A 20,371-nucleotide genomic window follows, 5' to 3' on the forward strand; every position below is an offset into this window, starting at 1 on the left:
TGCAAAACCATTGTGTTTGAGCCTGGAGTTCACATCTTTGGGCTCTAATTTTTTCAGCTCTGAGGACTTACTCGAGGAATTTTGATTCAGTTTTTTGTTAGCAGTCGTTGGAATGTTTTACGGATTGTTTTGGAAATCTCCTCAAGGATTTTGAATCCTTGGCAAGGGAATCTTGGGATTCTTCCCCTAGGTCTCTATAGAGCTATACAGTCCACCCAAGTCCTCATTTTCAGAGAATTCCCTTATAAAACGTTAGGTTGTTTTTCTTGTACTATCTTCTGTGGAGTGCCCAGCACAGTATCAATTACTACAATTTTTATAATGAGCACTGTGCAGGTGACAGGGTTTGTACTTTGATAAAAAAAAGGAGGTTGACTTAAAGCATAACTGATGTCACAGTAATCCTCTATGGGTCCCGGAGTAGCGTGCTACTCGCCGAAAAAGCGCTTCGATGCCTCGTCGTTCGGTTAGCGCTATATAAATGCAATTACAATACAATACAATACAGGATCTCATACCAATCAGGATGACCCAATCCCACTCACGGGGACAGATTTCCGCTCCTGAAGGTAGACCTGGAAGATGAGTGATGAAGCAATATGGCAATATCTAGCGGCAGGTGTAGCGGTCGGTGAAGTGGAAGCCTGCATCCGTGGTAACCTTCCTAGGGACCTTTTTATTTTTTTTAATAATTTTTTTTATTGACAGCACAGAGTGAAACCATAGCAAAAACATTGCTAATATAACAATAATATCTATACAAAAAGATGTACAAAATGGCAAAAAAAATACAAAATACAGAAAATATACAATGTGAGATAAACAATTCATACCATTTTAAAAGTAATCATATGCACGTACAGATTTAAAAAAAAGTTGGCCCAAATTTTCTCAAATTTAAGCAAGGACCTGGTACCCCTAATTCGGGCGATATATCTGCTTCCATGCTATGGATTTCATTGACCAGAGCCCACCATTGCATAATATGTGGCGGCTGTGGCGATATCCATGCCCTAGCTATCGTAAGTTTAGCACAGGAAAGTAAAATAGTAATTAGATCCTGTTGCGGTACGGTAGTACTATGTATATCTAGAAGTACGGTAGGGGCAGAAAGCAATGGTGACCTTGCTAGTTTTAGTTTCAGAACTTTGTCCAAATTAAGCCAAAAATCGTTCAGTAGCGGGCAGGAAAAAAGCATATGCTCTATATTAACGCCCGCCACATCACATTTAGGGCATTTGGTGCGCTCAGAGTATTGCCCATTTGAAGACCATTTAAGAATCACTTCCGGGGTATAATGAAGCAAACAGACAGTTTTAAATTGTTGTAATCGTAAGCTGGCAGATTGTACCAAATTATTGTTTTTGGAGAGAGAATGAGCAATCTGTTCTGGATAAATCGTCAGTCCCAATTTAGAGCCCCATTTCTCTGCTATTTTAGAACAATCGTATTTTACATAAGATATTAGGCAGCTATAGCCAGTACGTATTACTGATTTAGTCTTAGATGAATAGAGGCACTCCCAAATATCAGAGTCAGGAAATTGAAATTTTCATTTTGCGGATCAAGAAATCATGTATCTGAATATATTTAAACCTCATAGGCTCTGCAAGATGGTATACATTTTTTAATATCTCAAAGTCTAGAAAACCGTTGGTACCATACAAATCCCCCAAGGTTGCAATACCATGGGTTGCCCACACATTAGCCCTGCTATCGTTAAATATCCCCGGGAGTCCTGGGTTACCCCAGAGTCGTAGTTTAATGTGAAATAAAGAAGTCTTACAAAAACGCAAAATACCGAACCAAATCTTGGCAATATCTCGAGCAGTCTTAAATTGGACTCTTTTGTAAAAATTTGAGTCATTCAATCTAAGCAAAAACACGCTTGCATCAGAGTTCAGCATAATGGTATGAAAAAACAAATGTTTTGAATCGGAATTAAGCAGGGAACGAAGACGGCCAATAGAGGTAGCCCACAAATAAAGTTTAAAGTCTGGGAAGTTAAGTCCTCCCGTATCTGTAGGCCCTTTTAAAGAAGATAAGCTTTTTCGTGCTTTCCGGTAGCCCCAGGTGAAACTACTGAAAATTCCGTCGAGTTTCTTAAAAAAAATATTATTAAGTGCCAACGGAATAGAACGAAAAAGATAAAGAAACTTGGGAAGAATTTTCATCTTGATTAGGTTTATTCTACTTATGATATTTAGTGGTAATTTGTGCCATTTTTTAAGTAGCAGCTTGGTTGATTTAATAAGCACATCATAATTAATGGGGATTATGTCACAGATTTTTGATGAGATTTTACCCCTAAATAGTTAGCAGCCTGACATATCCCCAAAGTTACCCCCATAGGTTTATAATTGGCCACTATCTGGGTTTTGTTCACATTTAATTTATAGCCAGAAATATTGCCAATATCCTAGGCAAAATGGAACTATCCTAGGTTGAACAAGGAGTGCCTGCAGGAATGGCTCCATGGACAGGGCAAAGAGCAGGGGTGACAACGGGCACCCCTGCCGAGTGCCCCGTGCAATTGAAAAAGCAGAGGACAGCATACCTGAATAGCTAATTTTAGCCGTGGGTTTGTCGTACAGAGCCCGAATCCAGCTAACCACGTTACCCCTTAAACCAATAAAAGACAGCACAGACCAGAGATAATCCCACCCCACTCGGTCAAAAGCCTTTTCGGCATCTAATAAGATCATGCCGAGTGGGGAGGTTTCGGTCTCTGCTATGTCGAAGGCTGTGATAGCTGTGTTAGTGTGGGTCGTAGTGTCCCTACCCAGGACAAATCCGTGTTGCTGTTTGCTAACAATCCAGGGAACGACCACGGCCAACCTGTTTGCCAAAACCTTAGCGAAAGCCTTCGCATCTGAATTAATCAAAGAGATTGGCCTATCGACCCACATTCCTCAGCTGGTTTGCCCTTTTTAAGAAGAAGATTATTTTCGTTGTGTTCCAAGAGTTTGGGGCCTTCCCTGTTTCCCCGATATGTTGTATAACTAGGAGTAAAAGGGGAATTAATTCATCCATGCAGATTTTATATAATTCCACCGGAATTGAATCCTCCCCTGAGGCCTATCTAGCGGCAGGTGTAGCGGTCGGTGAAGTGGAAGCCTGAATCCGTGGTAACCTTCCTAGGGACCTACGAGCCTGATAACGTCTGAGGTCGGGGAGGCAGAAGTCGACAGCGAGCGTCCGATAAAGCAACCACAAACCAGTGCCCATCAGTCCCCAGTGGGTGAGACGGATTGAGAAGCATGCAAAGGACAGTGAAAAAGGCTCAGACATTGTGGAAAAGCTACATCTCATATGATATCGCCTTTGGTAAGCAACATTAAAGCTCACTCATTTGGAGAAAACCTCTGCTGAGAAGTGGAGGAAAAGAAATAATCGAAAGAGAATACCAAAACTCAACAAGGACCCTCATTTTTGAGGCAATCACGACTGCCGCATTGAAATAAAGACTATTGCTTTTGTCAGTAAGTGACAGCTAGCAGAATAAAGCAACAAAGTGCTAGAGTGAGTTATAGGAATAACTATGGTGCGTTTTGCTAATATTCGCCTGAGCTAAGGAGGCAGCCAATGTGCAGCGGGCGTAGCATGTTTGCAATACTGTGGTCATACTTTGTATAACCTGCTATACTTAGTATCCAGCAGTGCGGTGACTCACACAGCTTCCTTGTGCCACTTTTCTTCAGCTATCAACCTGCGTGTTACCTTTCGACCCATACCTTGTTTTTTTGCAGAGTTTTATATAGCGCGAACTTGACCCGAATAGGGTATCAGAGCGCTTTACATAAAACCAGTTGCATTACATGAGGACACATTCATTTTTTGTTAGGCACGGGGAGATTAAGTGATTTGCCCAGAATCACAGGATGTTCAGCGTCATTGCCGAGACTCGAACCTGGTTCCCCAGATTCGATTTCGAGGTCGAACGCCCTAGGCCAACTCCTCTTCCCTGGTAGCGTTGCTGTATAGAAGGTATTCAGCGGTTGATTGTGGTTTTCTACTGTGGTCCCTGTTTGAAGAGACGGGGACTAGGCCCGGCGCACAAGGGAAGAAAAATGGTGGCCAAAAAACTGCATTTGGGGAAGGTGGTCTCAGCCAGATTGTCAGAAAACAAATTCGAATATCTTAAGGAATTAATCCAGTTATAAAGGGATACTTAAGGGTCTTTCTACCATACAGACCTACTTCCACAAATCATCTGAAGTTGTTAATTCTCAGACTGTGGAATATGTCAACCTCACGGACTTCAATTGTCCATCGATTGAAACAACTCAAAGTGCGTTTATTTCCAAAATCTCTCGGCAGAGTCATTAAAGAATATCTCGCCCACCCATTTTGTAACAGTGCACACATTACCCGATATATCTCCTATACTCTATTGCTCATAACAGCTGCACTAAATCCCCACTGATTCCTTTATCTCACTCAACCCCAAATCAGGACAGCTCCTATGTCCCTATTTTGCAGTTCACCTAGTAAATTTTCATCGTCTCATTTATTTTATTTTATTGTTTTATAGAGCGCAAACTTGACCCGTGAGGGTATCAGAGCGCTTTACAGGTTCATAGAGTAATACAGAAAGGACGGTTATCACATGGGAAAAGAAAATACGTCAGAGGGTTATACCGAATCAAGGGTCAAATGGTAGGCAGGGAGTCAATAGGGGGATGTGCAAAGGAGGGCGGGGGATGTGCAAAGGAGGGAGGGGGCGAAAGCTGTACATTGGAACAATTTACAGAATAGAAGGTCATACATTAGGGAGGATGTTGCAGGGGTGCAGGGGTGCTTTACGTTAAGGGACTGAAAAGAAAAGAATAATAAACCACGTGTACTATACAGAATAAAAGGATCATATATATATCACAGTGTGCTATACGGAATAAAGGATCATACAATAGACAGGATATCACCAGGGTACTAAGTCTCTCGGTGGCTGTGGAGCGGGTTAGCCAAGGAATTTACCCATGAGGATGGATTTAGCCTCTTTTTGGCGGGAGGGAGTTCCATATTCTTGGGGCGGTCCCGGTGAAAGCCCGGTTGTAGTTTTTTTCCCTTAAAACGTGCAGGCCGGAGTAGGAAGGTATTAGCTGATCGTGAGTTTCTGTTTCCTCCGGATATCACAAGCTTCTGTGCTAGATACGCCGGGGAGTTGGAGTGTAGAGCCTTGTGCGTGATGCATGCCATCTTGAAGTGAATCCTCGCCTCTAGGTGAAGCCAGTCAACGCTTTCAGGTGAGGGGTGATGTGATCAAGGGCAGGCTTTTAAGGGTGCCAGAGTGACCTTGGGTATACCGGAGAGGGTGGAGCAGCCATATTCCAGCCGAGAGATAAGGAGTAGTTTCTGTCCTGTAACTCCAGTTCTGTAGTCGGGGTATCTCTGTTATAGTCATAATCTAGTGAATAGTCCCACCCATGTGCGTGGACCCCGGAGCAATCAAAAATAATCTCTTAAAGTGTCGAAAAAATGCAGAACTGCACAGACACTTAAGAGAGAATTTAAAGACAGATAATGCAGCCTATAAAAGCTACACTGTCCAGTACTTCAACTAGAAATTCCACCACGAAATCCACAAAACAGCACAGCCTGTACAGATTTCCCTTGCTTTACCAGCAAACACCCTCTGGAATGATAGAGAGGAGAATCTGGACAGACAAGCCCCATAGGCTGCCATTATGTGGCTCAGAATAGGATACTGTGCCTTTAAGAGAAGCTTCCAGAACTTCACAGTATCCCAGAATGCACTGCAGGTCCCAGTTACTTTCAGTTCTTTTTGAAGGCGTAACACGCCAGACCTGTAGCATTCCGTACATGAATATCTCTCTCCACCGGGGAGGAGGGCGGGCGCTTATGACTATAACAGAGATACCCCTACTACAGAACTGGAGTTACAGGACAGAAACTACTCCTTCGGAGTAGGGGATCTCTGTGTATAGTCATAATCTAGTGAATAGAATGGCAAGCCCATCCCCACACCAAAGCGGCGGTGGAGAAACGAGAAATAACACCACTATTGTGCGAACAGATTTCGCAGCGAAGCCTGCCCAACCTGAGCGTCTGCCCTGGCATCAGTTTCCAAGCAGTAATGCTTAGCAAAGGTATGGACCGACTTCCAAGTGGCCACCTTGCAGATTTCTGCAATGGGAACATTACGAAGCAAAGCCGTTGTGGCAGCTTTGCCCCTGGTGGAATGAGCCTTAGGTTTGCCCCCTAAGGTCTTATTAGCCTTTTGGTAACACAATTGTATGCGGGATACAATCCACCTCGAGATGGACTGTTTAGAGCTAACAAGACCCGTCCTGACTGATCCATAATTGATGAACAATTGGTCTGACCTACGAATATCTTTGGTTTTATCCAGATAAAATTTCAACACCCTCCTAACATCCAGGGAATGTAAAGACCTTTCCGCTGGAGATGAAGGATTCTGAAAGAACGTAGGCAAAGTTCTAGTCTGGTTGACATGAAAATCAGAAATAACCTTAGGAAGAAATTTAGGGTGAGTACGCATCACAACCTTAGCAGCATGAAATACAGTATAAGGTTCTTGGCAACACAACGCCTGAATTTCACTCACCCTGAGGGCCGATGTAATGGCCACGAGGAACGCCGCCTTCCAGGACAGGTGCTGCAACGAAGCCTTATGAATAGGTTCAAAAGGCTCCTTCATCAATCTGGACAGCACCACATTCAATTCCCATGAAGGCGAGGGAAGCCTAACAGGAGGGAATACTTTCTTCAAGCCTTCCAGAAATTTTTTGATCACCGGGATCTGGAAGAAGGAAGTCTGAAGGGCATTTCCTGTAGGCAGTCAAAGCAGCCAGATGAACCTTAATGGAATGGACATTAAGGCCAGACTGCGCCAGATGTAGTAGATATGGAAGGATGACATCCTCCTTGCATGTCGTAGGGTCATAGTTCTTGGACTTGCACCAGATGCAAAACCTCTTCCACTTGTAAGCATAAGAAGTCCTAGTGGAAGGTCGCTTAGCCTCCTTCAGTATGTCCATGCAATCCTCTGGGAGATTCAGATGGCCATATTGCACTATCTCAGGAGCCATGCCGCCAAACTCAAAGACGAGAGGTTGGGGTGCAACATCCGCCCCCCGAACTTCGTGAGAAGGTCCGGCCTGCACGGCAGCTTCATGTGAGGAAGGAGAGACCGGTGAAGCAGGTCCGTGAACCACCACTGTCTGGGCCATTCCGGGGCAATCAGTATCATCCGCGCCCTGGACTGGGACAGCTTGATGAGAACCGTCGGAATCAGGGGAATGGGTGGACAAGCGTACAGAAAGCTGTTCGACCAGTTGATCCATAACGTATTCCCCAGCGTCCCCGGCTGGTAGTACCTGGAGGCGAAGTCTCGGCATTTGCTGTTTTCGGCGGTGGCGAACAGATCTACGTCTGGAGTTCCCCACCTTGCAAAGACTTCTCCTAGCACTTCGTCGTTTATGACCCATTCGTGGTTTTCCTGAATCAGTCTGCTCAGTTCGTCTGCCTGAACATTCTGCACACCTGGCAGATGGGTGGCCGTTATCGTCAGTCCTCGAGCCAGAAGCCAGTGCTAGATCGCCTGCGCCTCCTGCGACAGAGTGCGTGATCTCGAGCCCCCCTGCTTGTTGAGGTAATACATCGTGGTCGTATTGTCCGTCTGTACAAGCAGAGAGTTGGTCTGGAAGGACGGGTGAAAAGCCTTCAGTGCCCAGTGAACAGCTCTGAGTTCCGGGAAATTGATGTGGTACGTGGACTGCGTCGAGGACCACGTCCCTTGAATCTGTAAGTCTCCGGAGTGCGCTCCGCCTCCCTGGAGAGAAGTGTCCGTCACGATAGTCTGAGTGGGAATGTCCTTGTGGAAGGGAACCCCTCTGAGGAGATTCTCCGCTGAACACCACCACTTCAGAGACTGAAGAGCATGCAGAGACAGTCGTATCTTGTCGTCCCAAGATCCTCTCCTCCGGTCCCACTGATCCTCCAAGCACTCCTGCAGCGGTCTCATGTGCAGCCGCGCATGTGGCGTCAGGAAGATGCAAGAGGCCATCGATCCCAGTAGAGAAGACACCATCCTCACTGTCGTAGATGGAGTGGTCATGAGAGCCTGAGCCTTCCGAAGGAGTGATAATCGTCGCTCTTCCGAAGGAGACACGCTTGCTGACAGCGTATTGATGGAGGCTCCCAAGTACTGAATGCACTGGACCGGAGTCAGGACAGACTTGGACATGTTGATGTGCAACCCCAGCTTGTTCAATAGAACGCACGTCTTCTGGAAGTGCGCTTGAGCTTCCGAGAAGGAGGAGGCCTTGATCAACCAATCGTCCAGATACGGGTAGACAAACACCTTGTTCTTCCTCAGGTGTGCCGCTACCACTGCCATGCACTTCGAAAAAGTCCTGGGCACAGACTTCAGCCCGAATGGAAGTACCGTGTACTGATAGTGATTGGTGCCGACTTGAAATCGCAGGAACTTCCTGTGTTTGTGTGCAATGGGCACATGGAAGTACGCATCCTGTAGGTCTATGGCACACAGCCAGCCTCCCTGTTGCAACTGAGGATAAATCTGATGCAACGACAGCATGCGAAACTTTTCTCTGCGAATCCACTTGTTGTCGCAAGTCTAGAATGGGCCTGAACTCGTTCTTGTCCTTCTTGCAGACCAGAAAGAACCGGGAGTACAGACCTCTTCCTCTTTGAGACAGAGGTATGTCTTCTATTGCCCTTTTCCTTAACAGGATATCGGCATCCGCCTGGAGCTCGCGCAGCGGATACTGCGAGCTGACCAGAGGAATGGATGGAGGAGGGCAGGTGAACCGAAGACTGTATCCATTGCAAACAATATTCAGCACCCACTTGTCCCTCTGGCGTTTTTGGAAGGGTCTACGGAACTGCTGCTGTTGTTGTTGCTGCTGTTGTCCCGAAGACGGTCCTCGTCCTTTTCCCTGCGAACCGAACCGTCTCTGGAACGGGCGGTAGGGCTTCTTTTCTTTGGGCTTTTCCAAGCCCACAGCCGTCAGGGTCTCCGCCTCAGCCTTCATGCGGGCCATCTCATCATCGGCATGTTTTCCGAACAGTGTTTCTCCGGAAAAGGGCAGATTGGCCACCCGCTGCTGGGCCTCCGGCTTGAGTGACGTGAGCCTGAGCCAAGCATGGCGGCGCTGGTTGATCCCGTGACAGTAACCATGGGCCGCCAACAGCGAGATAACCGCAGCCGCGCTAATGACCTGGTTTGAAACCAGAATCTCTTCCTTAACTATTTCTTGGAAGTCCTCCCTCTTGTGACGTGGCAGAAGGTCCGTGAACTGTTCCAGGGAATCCCACAGTGCACGGCCGTACCGCCCCAGCAACGCCGAATCGCTGGAGGCTTTCATGGTCGTGGAAGAAGTCCCACAAGCCTTCCTTCCAGCCGAATCAATCCAACGGCTTTCTTTATCAGGCGGCACGGTGGAGGACGGGGAGGTAGAATGTAACTTCCTGGCCGCCGTCACTATCACGGAGTCGGGTACTGGGTCCATCCACAGGAAGGCCGGGTCCGAATCCGGTGCCCTGTACTTCTTCAGAAGTCGGGAGGGAGCGGCCTTCACCACCGCAGGCGTAAGGAACAGCTCCTCCGCAGGTTCGACCAGTCCTGGCACCAATGGCAGCAGAGGGCGAGACAGATGCTTCTTGGTAAGTGTCTCGAATATCACGGACGTCGTAGGTGTAGGAGCCGTCACCGTGATGCCCAATTTCGTAGCCCCCCTCAGGAGAACCTCCTGGAACGTGCTGATGTCGTCTACCGGAGACACCCTTGTCTCCGGGGAGTCCGATAAGGTAGGTGAATAGGAGCGAGTCCTAGAGGAGTCCGTACAGGACCTGGATCCTCGCCTCGTATGGCGATGCCTAGATCTAGTGGAGGACCTGTGCCTACTCCTCGATCTTCCTCTCCGTCCGGAGCGTGACCGCGATTTCCTAGGTCTGGGACGCTCTGCCGGTTTCCCCGGGGCGGGCGTCCTGGGTTTGGACGGGGCCTGTGGCTTAGGAGTCCCTTTGGGAGGGGTCGGAAGCCTGGGCAACGAGACCGACCTCGGTGGAACCGGGGGCGGCCTCTCTGGCAACTGAGGCCGAGGCACCGGTGGAGGCGGTGGAGGCAGAGTCGGAGGGGTCGGAGCCCTCGGAGGGAGACCCCTCGGCAACGGAGGCGTAACATGCTTCTGTGATGGAGTATACACCTCGGAGTACACCGATCCCGGTGATCCGCCTTCCTTTCCAGATCTGGACTGTGGAGAGCCTCCCACAGCATCAGGCCTCTCACCACGTTTCCTCAACGTCGAAGAACAGTGCCCAGACGGCGAGCGCAGGCCCCTCGACGTCGAGCGCCCCTTCCTCGGCGTCGACCGTCTGCCATGCCTCGACGGCGACCTCATCCGCCTCGACGGCGACCTCCTCCGTCTCGACGACGACCTCTTGCGTCTCGAAGACGACCTCTTGCGTCTCGACGGCGACCTCGACCGCCTCGACGGCGACCTCGACGGCGACCTCTTCCGCCTCGACGTCGACCTCGACGACAAGGATCCCCTCGACGACTATCGTTTCCTCTTCGCCGACGGCGAGCGCCGACGCCGGGCCCGTCGACGTCGATCACTCGACGTCGACGCCGACGATGACGACGACGAAATCATCAAAGGAGACTTCGGCGGCGGCCTGTGTAACTCCCTCGACGCCGACGTCGCTTCGACCCAGAGCCCTGGGGCGATGGGGAACACACCGCAGTCATCCCTCTCGACGTCGTGGTCAGTGCAACCGACCCAGACGGAGAATGGGAACGTTTGCTGGTCTTCCTGCCCCTGGGGAGCCCCCCAGAGGCCTCAGCATGGGCAGAAAAAGCCCCTCCAGACCCACCTTGTGCCTTCAGCCTTCTTTCCTCGAGGCCCTGAAGCCTGATCTTCTGTCTTTCCTTCAGGGTCCTGCCAGAGAAGCCTTGACAAATCTCACACTCCTCCGGGATGTGGGAAGAGGGAAGGCAGAGGATACACACCTCATGGGAATCTGATTTTGCCTTCTTCCTGGAGCACTCCGGGCATTTGTCAAATAATGCAGGCATTATTGACATCAAAAGGGAGCAAAAAACCAAGAAGAACAGCACTAAAGTACTTTAGAAGCACTCAAATCGAAATAACAGTGAAAAATCACCAAAAATACCCTTGAAAAGGGAGAGCTCAATGCTCCAGGGTCCTGCTTGCAGGAGCCAGAAAAAAGAACTGAAAGTAACTGCAGTGCATTTTGGGATACTGTGAAGTTCTGGAAGGTTCTCTTAAAGGCACAGTATCCTATTCTGAGCCACATAATGGCAGCCTATGGGGCCTGTCTGTCCAGGTTCTCCTCTCTATCATTCCAGAAGGTGTTTGCTGGTAAAGCAAGGGAAATCTGTACAGGCTTTGCTGTTTTGTGGATTTCGTGGTGGAATTTCTAGTTGAAGTACTGGACAGTGTAGCTTTTATAGGCTGCATTATCTGTCTTTAAATTCTCTCTTAAGTGTCTGTGCAGTTCTGCATTTTTTCGACACTTTAAGAGATTATTTTTGATTGCTCCGGGGTCCACGCACATGGGCGGGACTATTCACTAGATTATGACTATACACAGAGATCCCCTACTACAGAACTAACGATTGGACTGCTAGTTTTAGGTCGCGAGCAGCTAGAAAGGGTTTCAGTTTCCATAGGTAGCTCAGATGGAATCTGGCAGATTTGGCCATTGAGTTAATGTTGTTTCTCATGTTTAGGTTGTAATCCAAGGTGATACCCAGTGATTTGCCAGAGTCCATAATGGTCGGGGAACAGTTTAAGGCTGTGATAGCTTTGATCCAAGTCTGTATCTCTGTATCTCAGAGCTGCTCTTGGGCGGAGAGATGAGAAGGAACTCAGTTTTATTGGCATTGAGTTTGAGTTGGTTTGAAGCAAGCCATTGGACGGTCAGCTTCAGTGCCTCATTCAGGGTGAGGATGTCTGCAAGAGATGATATTTTTATGTAGATCGGAGTATCATCAGCGTACATATGGAAGGAGATATTTGCAGTACGAAGGATTTCGGCAAGGGGTTCCAGATAGAGATTAAAAAGTGTGGGGGACAACGTTGAACCTTGCGGGACTCCCACCGTGACCACGGAGGAGGAGGAGAGTTCACCATTGATTAGGAATCTCTGAGATCGGTTTTGGAGGTAGGAACTAAACCAATCAAGTACAGTACCATCTAAGCCCATCCTAAGTTTGAGGCGTTCGAGTAGCATCTCGTGGTTGACAGCTTCGAAGGCCGAGGATAGATCAAGGAGGATTAGGAGACAGGTTTTGTCTTGGTCCAAGGCTTGAAGGGCATCATCGACAATGTGGAGCATGGTGGTTTCTGTGCTATGTCCCGGTCTGAAGCCGGATTGGCAGTCATCGAGTAGGTGGAAGTTGCTGATGTGGTGACTTAGCTGTATATGAACACATTTTTCAATCACTTTTGCCAAGAGGGGAATGTTGGAGATTGGTCTAAAGTTATCTGGGGAGGCTGGGTCCAGCGATGGTTTTTTCAGAATGGGGAGGACTTGGCCTGCTTTCAGTGAGATCGGGATTGATCTCTGCCAGAGCGAGGCGTTGATTATCGCAGTCCAGCAAGGAATGATGGATTTGGTAATAGTCGCAAGACAGTTCGAGGGGAGTGGGTCGTTGAAGTGGTTGTTCGGGTTTAAGGAGGAAAGGATATTTGCGACAGAGTCTTCATCGTAGGGTGAGAATTCGGACCAGTGCGCTAGATTCTTGGGTAAGGTCTGTGTCGGTAGCAGTGATGGAGGAGGTGGATGGTCAATGTTAGGTGGGGGGAGTGAGGCAGCTTTGAGTTCGGTACCTAAGGTTAGGATTTTGTTTGTGAAAAACGAGGAGAAATCTTCAGAGGAGATGAGACTTGGGGTTTTCTTTCGCTGTTTTGGACAGTTTGTTCGATTGGAGTTTGATCATCTCAAAGAGTTTCCGAGGCCTGTTCTGGGCATGTCCTAGTTCCGCTCTGAAAAACTCTTTTTTTGAATTGAGGATGTTTTTGTTGTAAGCATTTCTGGCCTGGCAAAGAAGTTTCAGGTGAACTGCCAATGGGTGCTGCCTCCAAATTCTTTCGGCTTGTCGGAGGGATCTTCTCTCGTCGTTGAGGGAACCAGTGAACCAAGGGTTTCTATCTTTGATTCGAGCCCTTTTTATTTTAAGAGGGGCTAGGTCATCCAGAAAGTTCGACATGGAAGCAGTGTAGTGATCATTGAGGTCACTGACTGAGGTGATGTGAGGAGGTCTGATTTGCAACGGGACTCAAGTTCAATTAGGTCTAGGTTTTTGGTGTCTCTGACCCAGCGTTTTGGTAGCACTGGTTGAGGAGCCCATGTTTTGAGGGTGCAGGGCAGGGTAAGAGAAAGGTGATGGCATGGTGGTCTGACCAGTCGCAGGGGTCGGTGGATAGGAGTTTGACGGTTTTCTCGTTCAAGATGATCCAGTCAAGAGTAGCCCCTTTCGAGTGGGTGGGGAGTGGGCAAGCTTGGGTCAGGGCTAGATCGGTCATTAGATCTTTAATGGCGTTGACATGAGGATCCTTAAGGTCGTTCCAGTGCAGGTTAAAGTCACCCAGGAAAATGTCTTTGGTGTTGGGGGAGTTCTTAGCCGTGATAATTTCCATGAGGTAATCAGTGAATTGATTATTATTGCCTGGGGGGTGGTAAAAAGTGTGCAGGTTGCACAGGTGGGTGGTGAAGCTCCAGACAGAGGGCTAGATATTTGCAAGAATCAGTGGTATCCGTTAAAAGCTCTGAGACAAGGAGGTTAGAGCGATAGATGCAAGCGATTCCGCCACCTTTTTTGTTAAGTGGTCTGTCTAGTCTGGCTATGTTAAAATTGGGGGGGCTAAGAGGTCGAGGCATGGGGAAGATGCCTCGACCTAAGGTCGTTGGACCCCCATTTAAATGTCTCCTTGCAACCAGCTGGGAGTCCTGTCCAATTTATGAACTGCTGCATCGCTCAGAAAGAATTTCGTCCTTAGTCTTAAATTTGCTAGAGAAAACGCCAAGTGACTCAGACCATACCCTAGACGTACTTTCCGTAATCCTGAAAGGACTTCCAATAAAAGCTACAGTCCCATTGAATGGGATTAAAGACGGAGGGTGTCTAAAGGCGCCTGTGGAAGTCTGTACTCAGTTTGGTTGTCCATGGTCTAAGGTTTCTGCCCTGGCTTGTGATAAAGTCCGGAAAGAGACATCGAGTTGGACTCATTGTTCCTAGAGGAACTTTTCTTGTACATTGAACCACAATAGCTTGCGCCTAGCAGGTCAGTCTATGATACACCACAGGAGTCCTGCCTAATTTTTAATAAAAAGAACAAGCAATGGCAAAGCCAACAGGTTTCGGCAATCTGAGCGCTACTGGCGCTGTCAATGACAATGTCTTTTAGCCATGTGTTATGGACTGGATGAATGTGGTGCAGAGTGGAAATATGTGGGTTGGACTGGAATTTTGTGGTATGATGAGGAATTCTGCAGAGCCCACTGCAAGACTGCCACACCGTAGTGCAGCTCTGCTGGCCACGTTCAATAATCCAAATATAATCCTGCCGTCCGTTGATTACCTGATAGATTAGATTGTGGCGGCTATATTAGGGCACTAATAAGAAGCTGCACCGTGTTCTGTCCTTGCAGAGGTGATGAAAACGGTCTGAGATAGCAGGCAGCGTGGACTCTTCGACACGGAAGACGACCACGGCCTGCACGGTCCAGAGCAGAAACCACTGAGTGGGAGGCAGGCGTGAGACGGAAGAGAACCTAGTCCCCTGCTGCCCCCCCCCCCCCCCCCAAATAAAACATGAGAGCTGCTGATCCTGTGAGCTGCGAGAGGCGAAGACAGCGGCTGGAGACTTGGGGGGGGGCCAAACGCAGTGGCCCGGCCCTGAGTGGGAGAGCAGAACACTGCTGGCTGCATCGCAGTGAGCTCCAGTGGCCAAGCAGCATTTGGACAGCCCCCGGTTGGACACCTCACTACTTTAAGCAACAGTGATGTGGGTCCGGTGTCCCGAGGGGGGCCTGGATCGACACCTCAGCCCCAAGGGAGGAAGCAGCTGCCTGGGCAATGCTGGTAGCGTCGTGGTGAATCACTATGGAAGTGCGACACCTGGGCCGGTCGCGATCGAAGCAGACGAGCATAGGGGGCCGAACGACTGGTGAGTGAAGCCAGATGCACTGAGGAGGTCTGACTAGGGTAGTGTGACCAGGCGGCCCCGTTTTGCCAGGACGGTCCCTGTTTTTAACCAGCTGTCCCAGCAAATTTCAAGAAATTTAGCTCATGTCCCCGTTTTTAGAGAGGGTTGACTGAAAACGGTGAGAGATGTTATTTATGTTTTACAAAGCAGGGATAGTTAGCCGTTGTTTCAAGAAAGCAATCTAATTAACAGGCAAGATACTGGGCATAAAAATTGCATTTTATGTATGTTCTTACTGCCTGTTCTGTAATTCTCTGCTGAGGAGTGCTCTCATCGCTTGAAGTAAAATTGTAGTCCTTCTATTTTTGTGAAATGTCCCGGTTTTTGGCTTTAAAATTCTGGTCACCCTAGACTAGGGGGGACTGCTTGGAGGCAGGGAAATGAACCTTAAGCTGCAAGCGGGGAGGCAATATGGCCTAAACCTGTATGGCCTCACTGAACTGGATGTGTCGCGGGAACTGAGAGGAGTGAGCACAGGCCTGAATGCAGGGATAACTCCCAATGCACGACAGCGGTTGAGGCCCTGGCTACTTCAACATTATGAATCTTTTACTAATACATAGACTATAACAGGGGCCTGTTGCTGGCTGCGGCTCCCCTCTGTTAGTAGTGTCTGCTGTGAGAAAGTGACTCTATATACACTGGACCAAAGTAAGGTACAGTGTGTATAGAGCCCACCAACCCCAGAGGTATAACAGAGGTTAAGGTCAGGGCTGACCTTACTCGCAAAAGTGGTAGCTTGGTCGAGCAGTAAGACAGTACCAGAGGACAGTGTAAAGCATTTGTTGTACACACTCAGTCAGCAAAAGGTTTCACACACTCAAGGACTGAACTCCAGGCCAATTGTTTTTATATCACAAGATAGTATAGTTTTATTTTTAGAACCAACAGGTATAAAAATATACTTCTCTCAATAATGAGTGATCTCAGATAATTACTTTGCAGAAAGTGAATGACTTTGTAAACACAATAAGTACAGGGGTTGCAGTAGGCAAAACAGTTCTAAACACAATTTAGCATTGAGCTCAATGGGTTTTTCTACATAATTACAGTTACTTTGTAGATTACTTTTGTAATTCCAGGACTGGATCCTAGAATCAGTCATGGGGTCTAAGCTGAAAACAGTTTAGTAAAAACGTTATGGTTATTGCAAGGATTTTTAAGGAATATAAAGGTATTTTAAAAGTTCACACTTAGAAACTTGTCAGTGAATACCTGGCAATGATATCCAATGGGAGAAAATTCAGGTTACAGGTAAGGAAAATGCTACTTACCAGTATGCATCTGTTCTTGGCATGTAGAGCTGCAGAGTTACACACTGTGCATAAATGGCCACCTAGTGTTGGGGCCGCATGTTTGCAGTTTGTTTTGTTGTAGAAAAGTCTTTGGAAGTCACGGGATAGGAGACTACTCCTTTGGATGATAGTGCGCATGGGCATCGGCTCCATCCCCAGATTGTTTTTCGCCATTAAGGAAGTGATGGAGCTGTACAAGAAGTAGTGATGTCCATGTGATTTGTATCTAATTAAGATAATACTGGAACAGATAAAGGTAGCCGGGGGGGCGGGTGGGTGTGTGCAACTCTGCAGCTCTACATGCCAAGAACAGATGCATACTGGTAAGGAGTAGTTTCTGTCCTGTAACTCCAGTTCTGTAGTAGGGGTATCTCTGTTATAGTCATAATCTAGTGAATAGTCCCGCTCATGTGCGTGGACCCCGGCAATCAAAAATAATCTCTTAAGTTGTCAGAAAATTGCAGAACTGCAAAGACACTTAAGAGAGAATTTAAAGACAAATAATGCAGCCTATATCCACAGGCTACACTGTCCAGTACTTCAACTAGAAATTCCACCAAAAAACACAAATAGCACAGCCTGCCCAGTTTCTTCCATAGAGAAACTTGCCTCTTACCAGTAAAAGCCTCTGGAATGATAGAGAGGAAGGCATGGACAGACAAGCCCTATAGGCTGCCATTATGTGGCTTAAATAGGATACTGTGCCTTTAAGAGAACTTTCCAGAACTTCTCCCAGTATCCCAGAATTCACAGCCGGTCCCTCTTACTTTCAGTTCTTTTTGAAGGCGTAACACGCCAGACCTGTAGCATTCCTTACATGAATATCTCTCTCCACCGGGGAGGCGGGCGGGCGCTTATGACTATAACAGAGATACCCCTACTACAGAACTGGAGTTACAGGACAGAAACTACTCCTTCTGTAGTAGGGGATCTCTGTGTATAGTCATAATCTAGTGAATAGAATGGCAAGCCCATCCCCACACCAAAGCGGCGGTGGAGAAAAGAGAAGTAACACCACTACTGTGCGAACAGATTTCGCAGCGAAGCCTGCCCAACCTGAGCGTCTGCCCTGGCATCAGTGTCCAGGCAGTAATGCTTAGCAAAGGTATGGACCGACTTCCAAGTGGCCGCCTTGCAGATTTCTGCAATCGGAACATTACGGAGCAAAGCTGTCGTGGCAGCTTTGCCCCTGGTGGAATGAGCCTTAGGTTTACCCCCTAAGGTCTTACCAGCTTTTTGGTAACACAACTGTATGCAGGACACAATCCACCTAGAGATCGATTGCTTAGAGGTCGCAAGACCTGTCCTGACTGATCCATAATTGATAAACAATTGGTCTGACCTACGAATATCTTTGGTTTTATCCAGATAAAATTTCAACACCCTCCTGACATCCAGGGAATGTAAAGACCTTTCCGCTGGAGATGAAGGATTCTGAAAAAACGTAGGCAAAGTTATGGTCTGGTTGACATGAAAATCAGAAATAAACTTGGGAAGAAATTTAGGGTGAGTACGCATAACCACCTTAGCAGCATGAAATACAGTATAAGGTTCTTGGCAACACAAGGCCTGAATTTCACTCACCCTGCGGGCTGATGTAATGGCCACGAGGAACGCCGCCTTCCAGGACAGGTGCTGCAACGAAGCCTTATGAATACGTTCAAAAGGCTCCTTCATCAATCTGGACAGCACCACATTCAATTCCCATGAAGGCGAAGGAAGCCTGACAGGAGGGAACACTTTCTTCAAGCCTTCCAGAAAATCTTTAATCACAGGGATCTGGAAGAATGAAGTCTGCGAAGGGCATTTCCTGTAGGCAGTCAATGCAGCGAGATGAACCTTAATGGAATGAACATTAAGGCCAGACTGCGCCAAATATAGAAGGTAAGGAAGGATGACATCTTCCTTGCACATCGTTGGGTCATAGTTCTTGGACTTGCACCAGATACAGAACCTCTTCCACTTGTAAGCATAGGAAGTCCGAGTGAAAGGTCGCTTAGATTCCTTCAGTATGTCCATGCAATCTTCGGGCAGATTCAAATGGCCATATTGCACTATCTCAGGAGCCATGCCGCCAAACTCAAAGACGAGAGGTTGGGGTGCAACATCTGTCCCCCGAACTTCGTAAGAAGGTCCGGCCTGCACGGCAGCCGAATGTGAGGAAGGAGCGACCGGTGAAGCAGGTCCGTGAACCACCACTGTCTGGGCCATTCTGGGGCAATCAGGATCATCTGAGCCCGGGACCGGGACAGTTTGATGAGCACCGTCGGAATCAGGGGAATAGGTGGAAAAGCATACAGAAAGCTGTTCGACCAGTTGATCCATAGCGCATTCCCCAGCGTTCCCTGCTGGTAATACCTGGAGGCGAAGTCTCTGCATTTGCTGTTTTCGGCGGTGGCGAACAGATCTATGTCTGGAGTCCCCCACCTAGCGAAGACTTCTCCTAGTACTTCGTCGTTTATGACCCATTCGTTGTTTTCCTGAATCAGTCTGCTCAGTGCGTCTGCCTGAACATTCTGCACACCTGGTAGATGGGTGTCCGTTATCGTCAATCCTCTGGCCAGAAGCCAGTGCCAGATCATCTGCGCCCCTGCTTGTTGAGGTAATACATCGTGGTCGTATTGTCCGTTTGCACAAGCAGAGAGTTGGTCTGGAAGGACGGAAGAAAGGCCTTCAGCGCCAAGTGAACAGCTCTGAGTTCCAGGAAATTGATGTGATACGTGGACTCCGTCTGAGACCACGTCCCTTGAATCTGTAAGTCTCCGGAGTGCGCCCCCCAGCCGTGGAGAGATGCATCCGTCACGACAGTCTGCGTAGGAATGTCCTTGTGGAAGGGAACCCCTCTCAGGAGATTCTCCGCTGAACACCACCACTTCAGGGACTGAAGAGCATGCAGAGACAGTCGTATCTTGTCGTCCCAAGATCCTTTCCTCTGATCCCACTGGTCCTCCAAGCACTCTTGCAACGGTCTCATGTGCAGTCGTGCGTGTGGCGTCAGGAAGATACAAGAGGCCATCGATTTCAGTGGAGAAGACACCGTCCTCACTGTTGTACATGGAGTGGTCATAAGAGCCTGAGCCTTCCGAAGGAGTGATAATCGTCGCTCCTCCGAAGGAGACACGCTTGCTGACAGCGTATTATTGGAGGCTCCCAAGTACTGTATGCACTGGACCGGAGTCGGGACAGACTTAGACATGTTGATGTGCAACCCCAGCTTGTTCAAGAGAACGCACGTCTTCTGGAAGTGTGCTTGCACTTCCGAGAAGGAGGAGGCCTTGATCAACCAATCGTCCAGGTACGGGTAGACGAACACCTTGTTCTTCCTCAGGTGTGCTGCTACTACCGCCATGCACTTCGAGAAGGTTCTCGCCGCAGACTTCAGTCCGAATGGCAGTACTGTGTATTGATAATGATTGGCGCCGACTTGGAATCGCAGGAACTTCCTGTGTTTGTGTGCAATGGGCACATGGAAGTATGCATCCTGTAGGTCTATGGCACACAGCCAGTCTTCCCGTTGCAGCGACCGCATGCAAAACTTTTCTCTGCGAATCCCCTTGTTTGCTTGCCGCAAATCCAGAATGGGCCTGAACTTGTTCTTTTCCTTTTTGCGAACCAGGAAGAACCAGGAGTACAGACCTCTTCCTCTTTGAGACAGAGGTACTTCTTCTATCGCCCTTTTCCTTAACAGTAGATCGGCCTCCGCCTGGAGCTCGCGCAGCTGAAACTGCGAGCTGACCGGAGGGATTGATGGAGGCGGGCTGGTGAATCGAAGACTGTATCCAATGCAAACAATATTCAGCACCCACTTGTCCCGAGTAATTTTTCTCCACT

The 20,371-nt window shown here is 48.2% G+C and overlaps 1 protein-coding gene across 3 annotated transcripts in view; it reads right to left on the bottom strand.

Annotated features, from left to right (window-relative positions):
• PCNX3 (pecanex 3) overlaps positions 1-20,371 on the bottom strand; it is a 713,235-nt gene that overhangs the window by 193,021 nt on the left and 499,843 nt on the right. The gene's annotated exons all lie outside the window — the stretch shown is intronic.

The sequence above is a fragment of the Lissotriton helveticus genome, chromosome 9, assembly GCF_964261635.1.
Source record: "Lissotriton helveticus chromosome 9, aLisHel1.1, whole genome shotgun sequence".
In the NCBI taxonomy this organism is placed as follows: Eukaryota; Metazoa; Chordata; class Amphibia; order Caudata; family Salamandridae; genus Lissotriton; species Lissotriton helveticus.